The following is a 10,972-nucleotide window of genomic DNA, read 5'->3' as shown; positions in this document are numbered from 1 at the left end:
TTTACAGGATGAGAGGCTACATCCCGTTACCCCCGCCGACACCTTCCTTTACCGCACGTGTCCGCTGTAACTTTTGTCTTTACACACTTTCCCTTTTACATCTCCCCTCCGGTGCCCCTTGTTAATCCAAGCCCTTTTGGTTTCCAAGGTCCATGATAAATCTCATCTCAATTCAAAGAACCTTCCCTAAAGATTCGCTTCTGTTTGTCTAGTTCAATAAACACTCATATGGTTAATTCACATTTGACCCTGGACTGTGGCTTAGCGATGTAAATCGGAAACTTGTCTCCACCCTGAGGGTATCATAGTTGAGCAGGGAGGCAGCGGTACCCACAGGAAGCATGCGACGGGCAACGCTACAGCGCGGGCGTGAGACGTGATACTGGGAAGGGCATGACTGTGTCTTTTAGGATACAGGCGCTGGCATCTTTGTGTGCCTTCTGCATGGGAAATTGCTGTAACTTAGCTACCCCTTCTTAGAAAACACACACACATAAACACACACACACAGAATCACACACACACACATATAATAGAATTTCAAAAGAAATCAATGATATTGTGTTGAAATACACATATATATTTAAAGAACCTATTTGTGATAAATAAATATATAGGCTTCTTTATCAGTGCATTACATGATTAAGTCACGAGATGTAGGAGTATCTCTGATGACTGTCATAATTCTGAGGACAGAAACCCTATTTTAAGATCACCAAAGCATATCCATCATGGGGACCCAATCACAAGCACTTGCCAGCTCCTACCATCTGTTGAGTGTACTCATTGAATGTAAATTTCAGTCGGAGGCTAAATAAATAAAAAAGCATTCTTTCTATTAAAGTTCATAGCTTCCTCCTGAAGGTTATACAAGGGCCCTTCAAGGTTAGAAGCCCTATATACTGGGGCTCCTTGGTGAGCAAAACCTTCACCCAGAATCAAGAGACAGTTTGTGAGAGACACGTAGCAGCTGTCCTAGTGGACGGAGGGATGCAGGGCATTGGAGGCAGATGAAAGATGAGAGCTGGGAAAACAAACACGAGTGATGGTGTGTTGCTGGCCTGTGAATTACACAGAGAGAGAGGTGCCTAGGAATGCTCAGAGGTGTACGAGGCACAGAGCACGAGGCCCTCTTCTGTCGTTTATGACTTTTTTGTCGACACTGACCTAATTTTTTTCTAACTTGAAAAAAATATATATAATGATATAAATGAAAACAAATAATATATATGTCATATTGTATATATATACCTGTGACATATGTGGAAATATGTATTTCCCTAGTTGAGTCATAAATTACTAAAAGTAAGTTTGCATCTTGTATTTTGTTTGTATGTTTCTCAACACAGTATTCTGCAAATCACAGATAGATATCCAACAAATCCTTCTTATGTTAAAATCTTTCCTAATAGTTTTACTGGTGATGCACCCTAGGAAATATATATCAAAATATGAATCCTCGATAATTCTAAATCAAATTGTTTACATAAGGAAATATTTAGACAAAAAGGCAAAGATCTATCTACTAAAATCTTTAATGCATCAATAAAGCTTTGGAAATAAACTAAATAGGGTAGACAATTGCTTAAATAAATTATAGTGTGGGCACACAAGGGAATATTATGTAGTCGTTAACATCATGATAAAGGTTGTTAAAAACATGGGATGTATTTACAATATTCTGGACTTGAGAAAGTCAGTTATAACATCATAAACACAGCTTGAGGCCATATTTGTACAGACTTAAATACAAATTTGAATCATAAACAAAGGTAAATTGCAATCGATTCTCGAGTAAGAGCACCAGTCGCACCTGGGCAGACACCCCAGGGCTGAGCCTGAAGTCACACGTTCATCCTTGGACTTTACCACCTTTCAAGTATATCAATTTAAGAAAGTCAACCAGAGAAGAGAAGTAAAGGTTATTTGCAGAGTTTCCAATTGAGAAGAGGAGTTTCCATATAAATAAATGTGGGAAAAAATAAATTAATTAAGAAAAAAGTACACATTTTGTATAAATTTGGGGTGCCTCCAAAATGGATCCCAGTGCCCTGCCTTGCCCTCGCGTTGTCACACAGTTGCCCTCAGGTGCGGTGCTCTGGGCAGGAGCCTGAGCGAAGGGCTGGGTGGTGCAGAGAACCCTCCGGCTTCTCATTGGTGCCTGAAGATGTTGCAGTAAAGAAAAACTTGAGGACCAGAAAAAGGACAACTGACTGGACCCACCTGGTTTTCACTTATTAATACTGTGAAGATGTGCAAACTGTTAAAAAAAATAAGAAGTGCATTGATTCTCTTGCCTTCTGTCCTTCGAATACGTTGCTCCTCCCCCTTGCAGTGTTCAGTTTTCTCTTTTGACGTCTCCCATCCCCTTCCCGTCCTTCCCGCTGTACACATGTGGCACATGCTCAGCGCTATTTGGGCTCCCCTCCAGCTGGGGAGTCGTCCGCGATTCCTGGAGACTGAATTAGGTTAGACTGACCGCTTTGGGTTTCCCAGACTGTCTCATGGGTCTCCCATCGAAGTACTGACCTTGCTGCATTAGGCTTTTCTGTTTCCTCCCTCAGGCAGTAATATTGCTGCAGGAAAATGGGGCGGGAGAGGATGGTCATGTTCTAGGTCTCCAGCGAGTCCCCAGGATGCACCTCACCAAGTGAGGGTCCTTGGCGTCCAGCAAGAAAGGATTCAAGACTGAGCCATAGTAAAGCGAAAGTGGGCTTATGCAGGGAGATACATGCTCCATCGACAGAGCGCAGGCCGCCCCAGCAGGGAGAGCGGCCCCACGGCATGGGCTTGCTCGTTTTCATGGGCTGGAGGATTTCTTGTGCCTTGGCCTGGAAGATATTCCTCTGCCACCTCATATTGTCCAGATTTCTATTTGTATTTTTAGGTAGATTAGTTACTTTTCTCAACCTTGGCGAGGTGGCCCTCTGTGGGAGACGTCCTGTGCATCCCAGCAGGACACTCCTCTCTTGCCACCCAAGGGCCAGGGTCCAGCCAGCTGGGTTGGGTAATTTCATAGGCTAACATGTGGAAGGATTAGTCCAACTATTTTGGGGAAGGGGTGGGGATTTCCTGGAATTGGGCCCCACCCACTTTTGGCCGTTTATGGTCAGCCTGGGAACTGTCATGGCACCTGTGGGGGTGTCCTTTAGCAGCTAATGTGTTATAATGAGTCTATAATGAGGCTCAAGGTGCTGGAAGTTGAATCTTCTGCCATACTGGGCACAGTTGGTTCTAACCAGTTTTGTCAGTGCCTCAAAAGCTATGTCATTCTTTCAATGGTTGTGCCCTGTCCCCTTCCCTCCTGTCTCAGTATGACTGCATCAGACACTGCTTGTGCACCTCTTCAGATGCCCTCAGGCTGCCCCATCTGCACAGCTGTAGGCTCTTGTCCCGGCTCATGCTCTGATCAGTGGTACCCAGGCCCAACGGCAAAGCGCCTCCTCATACTGGCATCTTGAAGCCCGGCGCACATCTCGCCCCTTCCCTGGGGCTGCCCTGATGCTGCTGAAGGCTGGGGAGCCATGCTGTCCACCGGTGGGGCCACTCACACCCACAAGATGTTTGACCAATGACAGCCTGGAGACAGTGCACCGTGATAATACCCGCCCGCGACGCAATGCAGGTCACCGTGTGGTTCCAGCTGATGAAACACACTGTCGTCTCCACCACCCTTGCCGACCTCATCACTATGTTCAGGCCCATCTCCAAGGAGCATGCAGTTCTCCGCTTTAAAGAAAAACAGACAGAAAAAGAGAAAAAAAGGTAAGGAAAATTTACTGAAACGCCCTGGTCAAGAAAATGCACAGAAGTAAGCATTCCTTATAAAAACAAGTACAAGCAAAAGCAGCTGGTGCAAATGCCCCCCACACTGCTCGGCCTGAACGGCAGGTGCTGTGAGTGCCTGGCAGGGGGATTAAAATCTTAGGACGAGTTGTAGGAGGTTTTCAGTTTCACCCCGGGGCTGGCTGTCCCCCAGGCCCAGAGGGCCGCCCTAATGAGGTGAGCCCTGGGCTTGAGCAGAGCTTTGCAGGCTCACCAAGAGCAGAGTCCCGGGAGAAAGACAGATGGGACTTGATGGACCCTAAAAGGGAGGCATTACCTGCCGAAGTTACTGGGCAGCCACGATTATTGCAGGTCTCTGAGTTCATTGTCAATTAGAGTGGCAGTTAGAGCAAGCAGCAGCTGTGACAGATGGCTTGTGTCCAGCTAGTCGTGCTAATGGGATTGGAGCCAACTCAAATCTTTTCTTCCCTCTGGAAGGGGAAAAAAAAAAAAGAGAAAGAAAGAAAAGGACCCACATAGTTGTCAATTAGTCAGTGTCAAAGCGGGGAGAGCATTATTTCTACAAAGAGGTCGTTTATCTGTTTCCTTCTAACCAGAGATTTTGTTTATCTGTTGCTTACTTCAAACCTGTTTGAGCAGAACGTGCAACCTTAGAAGACATTTCGCGCAGAACCTTTGTTCCGTGCGAACTTACAATATGGTCTCCTCGTAACAGAGCCATTTCAATCGAGTGGTTCGCATTTTAATTGGCCAACTCTTTCCTCCCGGCTGGAGCTGGGAGGCCGTTCTCCTACTTACGTAGCACGTGGGGTTAAAACACCAGGGGGATGATACTGCATGGAGGGGCTCGCCCCCAATAAAGTACAGCCCAGCGGGTCTGGCGCGCTCGCATCCGTGAGAACCAACGCCGAGACCCCCCCCCCGCGAGCCCCCCCCCGCGTGTGCGCACGCGCACCGTGTGGGCCGCGGGGCTACCTACGGCTCCTGGCGCCGTGGAGGGGGCACAGGTGTGTCGCAGGAGCTCCAGGGCACCGGGCTTGGCCAAGGGGGCAAATGCTAGGTCGCATGGAGCCAGCGACTGCTTGGAAATCAAAGTCGCGGAGTTCTGCTTTCTTCGGTGTGAGTGTGCTCAGGACCCTCGGCTTTGGGTTTGCGGGGCGGGGGTACTGGATTCAGAGCTCAGTGCCCGCCTGCCGGACGGCCTCGAGGACTGTGTCCCTCAGGGTCGCGCCGTCGCTGCCGAGCGCCTGGGGCAGACGCGTCTCCCCCCAGGGCCGGGGGCTCTGTCCGGCTCCGCCCTGCCCTGCCCTCGGGTCCGCCGCCCTCGCCCTCGGCTGAGCCGGGCCCGGAGCCCGGAGCAGGGCTCCCGAGGCATCCTTCCCTCGTGGTCCGGAGGGCGGCCTGCCCTGAGCGACGGCTCAGGCAGCTCCGGCCGCAGAGCCCGGCGGGCGTCCGGCGGGGGAGGCGATGCGTCTGTCCATCCCGCCTGCCCCCCTTCCCCGGGGCCGCGGGGAGCTGGCCCCCCGCCCGGGCGCTGCCGCCCCGCAGGCCGGCCCCCGGCCCCGGGTCCCCGCCCTCCTCCCTCCTCCCTCCCCAGCTTCTCCGCCGGCCGGGGGGGCAGCCGGACCTCCCTCGGGGCCTCCGCCGGGAGCCAGGGCGCCCCGCGCCGCGCGGAGACCGGGCCCCGCGGCTTCGGACGACGCAGCGCCGCCATCTGCGCGTCGCGCGGAGGCGGCGGCGGAGGCCGGCGTTGCGGAGACGGAAACCACGGTCACTGGGGGCTTTGGGGCATCTTCGTCTCTCCCCCCGGCTGTGAACTGAGACAACCTCACACGTGATTCCATTCAATAACGTCAGAGAGACTGCTCCCTTTTCAGAACGGTTTTTCGTATTTTCTCCATGTCCCCGTAACCCAGGCTCCACCATTCCAGTGCTCAAAACAAGTTTCCGCGGTGCTAGGAGACCCTCTGGAGGACGGCAAGACTGAGAGGTGCGGGGGTACACCGCAGTGGCTGGTTCTCAGCATCCCGCACCACCCCGCCTTCCTTCGCTCCCTGCCCCGAGGCCCCACTGCAACATGACAAGCTGGCCCTGACCCCGTGCCCAACCCCATCCCCTGCTCCTCCTCGTCCACCCCGAGCAGCAGCTCCGCAGGGCTCCCCGCTGGTCACCAGGCCTCCCGCCACCTCCCCGGGGAGGCCGTGGCGCTCCTGCCGCCTGGCTCTGCCCCTGGCTGGTTGATGAGCCTCTTCCCACCTTCTGCTCTTCAGCTCACAACTGCCTTCTTTGTGGTGCCTAAGTAAAGGCACGTACGCAGGTGCCTCACTCTGCGGTCTGGATGACAGACGTATCACCATCGCTGCCTTCTTTTCCCCGGGTACAACTCTGCACTCCCACCCTAACCCCACTGAGCCTTGTCAAGGACACATCAGCAGCTCGCTGTGTCATTAACAGTAGCTATCATTTATTAGCTGTTACGCTAAACACGTCTCCTGCATTATCTGATTAAAACTCACAACATCTTTGTAATTATTCCCGCTCACAAAGGAAGAAAACCGGCTCTAAGAGACTCATACCTTAGACAGGGCGTGGTGGGATGGTGTCCGCCGAGCCAGGTCCCTGTGACACAGAGCCGGGGGCCTCAACCACGCGGCCTCAGAGCCCCGTCAGGGCAGCTGTCACGTCAGTGCACGTGTCTGCCCGTTCATCTCGCCTCTGATCACGGCCCCGGGCCAGGGAGGCTGACTCTAGGCACCACGCTCACCTGTGAGTGTAAACGTGAGGACCGCCGCTCTCGGCGCTCCTAAGGTCAGCTTTTCCGACGTACTTATTAATGATGGAAATGAATGTGAGGGCGCGCTATGGGACTTCATAATGAATTGTGACGATTAGTTTTTCATTCATCTGTTTAGTCAGCCAGACATTCAATAAGCCAGCTGTTTATTCTCTGAATGATTCCTTTTATAAAACATTCTTCTAGACAATGAGATGCAAAGTGTCAGTCACTGCCTTCAGGGACCTTTCCTCATGGGGCAGATAAGGAACTCGCTCAAGATCACATGGGGAAAACATTTTGCACACTAGTGGATGGACACTTCTCTTTAATAATATAAACAAACAACTACAGCAGCAAACCCTAAATTCCATCATCTTGTCCATCCTTCTTGGACATCAGATCTCTATGTCTTAAATTAAAATATAATTAAAAAGATAAGGCATTGACTTTTCCTTCTAATAACATTTTAATATAGAAATTTCACTGTTCTTTTTCAAATAGATTTTGAAAAAGATCTAAAGGTAGGTGGGAAGGTAGCTGATGACTAGTTTAAAACGCCAAGTCCTCTGTCCTGAGCAGGTGCTCAAGAGTGCTCACCGAGAAATGTTGCGAAGAGTGGACCTCGGTATTTCATCACTACGAAAATTTCCAAAATACTTTTAATTTCACTGTTCACATCTCTTTTTATGAACACAGAATCAGCATCAAAGGCTGTACCTCAATGTTACACACACAGAGGGTACAGAGAAATGGAAAAGACTCTCACACTTACTGAATCTTGTTTGCAACTCAGTGGGTAAGTTTACCAGACTAAATCATTGGACCTTAAAGTGATTACCTTTCTGTCAAATTTCCCATTGTTGAACACCTTCTTGTATCAATAGATCTGTAATCTTACTCACATTAAAGCTCTTAGGAAGTTAGCAGAGAAGTTTGTTTTTCATGTATTGGTCTGCACGTAAAGATGGAATTCCAGGAGTTCCTAGAATGAGAGACTAAGTGTGCGCATGATTTTATTTTAGGGACAAACTTACTTATGCATCAACAATCCTCTTGAGATTAATCTTCTGTCAATAGTTTAAGTTCTCTGTAACCGTATAACTCATCCTTCACGCCTGCCCACTGTCCAGGGGGCGATTTGATTTTGTCCCAGATTTGATCAAAGCTTACTTGTGCTTTCAGAGATCAAGCCCATGTGTGAAAGCCCAGACCCTCCAGACTTTCTCATCCTGGTGCTTCTGTATGAGAAGCTACCAGAAAAGAGTAATTACACCAGACTTCATTTTTCACACCATGCTACAACAAGATGAAGGGTGGAGATGGTGAGCAGAAGCAGTGAAGGGAGGTCACTTGATGGAAAAAAAGGAATCCTACACAGAGACCCCTCAGACTCCCCTCTGGACCCTCACCCAGGCTGGGGGGGAGCCCACGCAGCACCTCTTCAGGACACTGCACCCGAAAGAAGCTTTTTAACTCTTTGGAAACTCAAGATGTAGAATTCTTTTTTCCTTCATTGCCCTCACTTATTGCATTTTCCCCCTACGGGTTGAAGGAAAATAAGGATTTGACCTAAATAGTAAAGCAGAAGAGCAAGCAAGCTTACACCGTTGCGGTTTGAAGTCCTCTGAAACGAAATGGACCTCGACGGAAATAGTGGGTGTGGTGCTGTCTCCTTGCTGTTTGACCTCGAAGGTGCTATTTCTCACGATGTCTACTGAGGTGATCTTGGAACTCTTACTAGTGACAAAAGTAAGTATTGAAGCCTGGGGTCTGAGTAAAAGTGTCAAATCGACACTGGGCAGGCCGTGTCATTGCCACCATCTACAGTGTCTCATTGAGGCATCCAGGGTGTGGCACTTTGTCTCCCATCCTAGGTTCCCCTCCTCTAGAAAGAGCAGTCACACTTCTGTCCACTGTGGCTAATGCAGAGTTAGATCCAGAGTCTGGCTGATAAGCAGAATCCTGAGTGATGAAAGATGGAGCTAGTGATGTCCACACATCAAACCGCAGTATGAGCACCAGTTCATCCTCTGAACTCTTACTCTGTGTGAATGTGGATGTAGAGAAGAAAGGCCCTGCCCTGCGTCCCGGCTCTTCTGGTGCAGTGCCACATTTGGGGAGACTGAGTCCCAGTGTCACGGCGGCCAGAGCCACTGAGGCACGGCAGCCGTGGACAGGGGCTCTGGAGTCAGACAGCTCGGGGCCCAGCTCCTGTCCCACTGCTGCTGCTCAGATTCACATCTGTGAATCATCTTCATTATCCTTGAGATGAGGAAGTAATAGTCCCTACGCTAGGGTAGTTGTGAGATTATCAGCAACTGTTACATGGTCCCTGGCGCATGACGTGTGCTTGATAAAAAGACAGACTGGTTGAAAGGGCATTAATTAGGAACCTATTTGAATATTCCCTGTGGGAAAATTATGAGGGCTTGAATGAAGACTTCATATTGGGATAGAAATTACAAGGTAGCCAAGACGTACATTTCTGGAAATGGTAAGGCAGAAAACTTAGACCAACTTTCCTAATAAAATGGATAATTTTTTAAAAGTCTAAAATTATATCCCAGTACTAACCAAATGGTGAAGGATTACAAGGCCAGAAGAAGAGAAAACACCAAGAACATACAGATCAAATTTCAAAACTCACGTCAACTTACACCTCCAGGGCATCTGAGAGCCTGGAAGAAATAGCTGTGAAGATCAGCTGCGTCTTGGCAACTTTGGAGGGCAGGTGGGTGGAGTTAAATTCAAGGCTGTCTCCAGGTGGTTGTTCTGTTGATCATAGTTCACTTTAAGTTTGTCCCCTCCAGGGAAGAGAAACTCAGCCTGAGGGAGATCAGCAGTCAGGCAGAAATGTCCGCCGCCCAGGGGCATTGAAGCCTGAATGCGTACGAAGGTGGTCCCGGGGCAGAACTCTCTCAGCTTCCCGGCAGACAAGTGCAAGTAAGTATCATCCATGGGAAAGAGGGACAACATTATAACCCTCAAATTACACCTTCAAATAATTTTGAAAACACAGTCATAACACAAAGCAAAGACAGCTAGTATACAAGGAAACAAGACACCATGATCAAAAATCAAGAAAACGAGGTACAAAGAAACGGCCTATCAAGACTTGGTGTATCGGAATGATTAGCCAGAGATTAATCATGTTTATTATTAAACCGAACAGATGAAACATGTTTACTATGTTTAAAGAAAGAAGAGGCAAGCTTGTGCTCTATCTTGCACAATTCCAAGAACTGGCCTCAAGGAAATGGCCACAAACTGAGCCTGGAGTTCAAGATTAACTGTACTTAAAACTGCTCAGCCCACTGCATGACCAGTTTCAGGGTGACTGTCAGCACTAACTGGGCTGCTCCGCATGCATCCCCTCCCTCTGCCCACACACCCCCAAAACTTCCCTTTAAAAGCTCTTGCCCCTGACTAGCAGTGGGAGTTGGTTCTTGGACACAAGTCCACCTTCTCCCCAGGTTGTCAGCCTCCTGAATAAAGCAGCCTTCCCTTTCCTACAACACTTGTCTCCTGAGCAGTGAGCAGCTGGACCCGAGTTCAGCAGCACTCCGACAGTGCATTCTGGTACGAGTCCTGGGTGTGCACAGGAAAGTTATTCAAACTCTGGTATCCAACCAAAACTTACCAAGCAGAGCTCACTTTGGCAGCACATACACTAAAATTCGAACGATACGGAGACAATTAGCCTGGACCCTAAGCAAGGATGACACGCAAATTCGTGACATATTCTATATTAAAAAAAATGACCAAGCATACAAAGGAGCAGGAAAGCATGGCACACGGTGAGGAAAGAAACAATCAAAACCCAGAACGACACAGGTGTTGGAATTAGCGGATGAGGACACTGAACAGTTCCTATAACTGTGATCCACACATTCAAGTTCATACAGACATGGAAGAGAGAAAAGAGAACTGTATTAAACATTTAGAGAGAAAATGTTTCAGATAAAAAATAAAGTGTATGGGATTACCAGCAGATTAGGTGTTTAAGACAAAAAAAAATTAGTGATCTTGAAGATGTCGCAAAAGACAATAAAAAATGAAGCAACAAAAGAGAAAGAAGGTTGAAAAAATGAAGTTAGCATCTGGCAGCAGTGGGCACACTCTAAGTAGCCTGACAGACATGTGATGAGTGTTGCTGAAGGAGACGGAAGAGGAGGAGGAAGAAAAAAGATTTGAATCATTAATGGCTGAACATTTCCAAATTTGATGAAACTGTGTATTCACGGATCCAAGGAGTCCAGGGACTCTCAGGACAAGATATATTACAAGACAAAACAAAACACTAAGCACGTTATAATCAGATTGTTCAAAACTAGTGAGAAAAATAGCATTTACAAATCAACCAGAGGGAAAAATATGCATTGCAAACAGAGAAAAATATAAAGATGGCAG

The 10,972-nt window shown here is 48.5% G+C and overlaps 1 non-coding gene across 1 annotated transcript; it reads left to right on the top strand.

Annotated features, from left to right (window-relative positions):
• The first annotated feature begins 10,208 nt into the window (after nt 1–10,208).
• On the top strand, nt 10,209–10,315 carry LOC123617406 (U6 spliceosomal RNA). Its single transcript, XR_006725531.1, has one exon. It is a non-coding gene; the product is annotated as a U6 spliceosomal RNA (small nuclear RNA).
• The last annotated feature ends 657 nt before the right edge of the window (nt 10,316–10,972 follow it).

Source organism: Camelus bactrianus, chromosome 15 (genome assembly GCF_048773025.1).
Source record: "Camelus bactrianus isolate YW-2024 breed Bactrian camel chromosome 15, ASM4877302v1, whole genome shotgun sequence".
NCBI classification, from domain to species: Eukaryota; Metazoa; Chordata; class Mammalia; order Artiodactyla; family Camelidae; genus Camelus; species Camelus bactrianus.
Note: the sequence above shows the minus strand (reverse complement) of the source record. Positions and strands in the feature narration are given on the sequence as shown.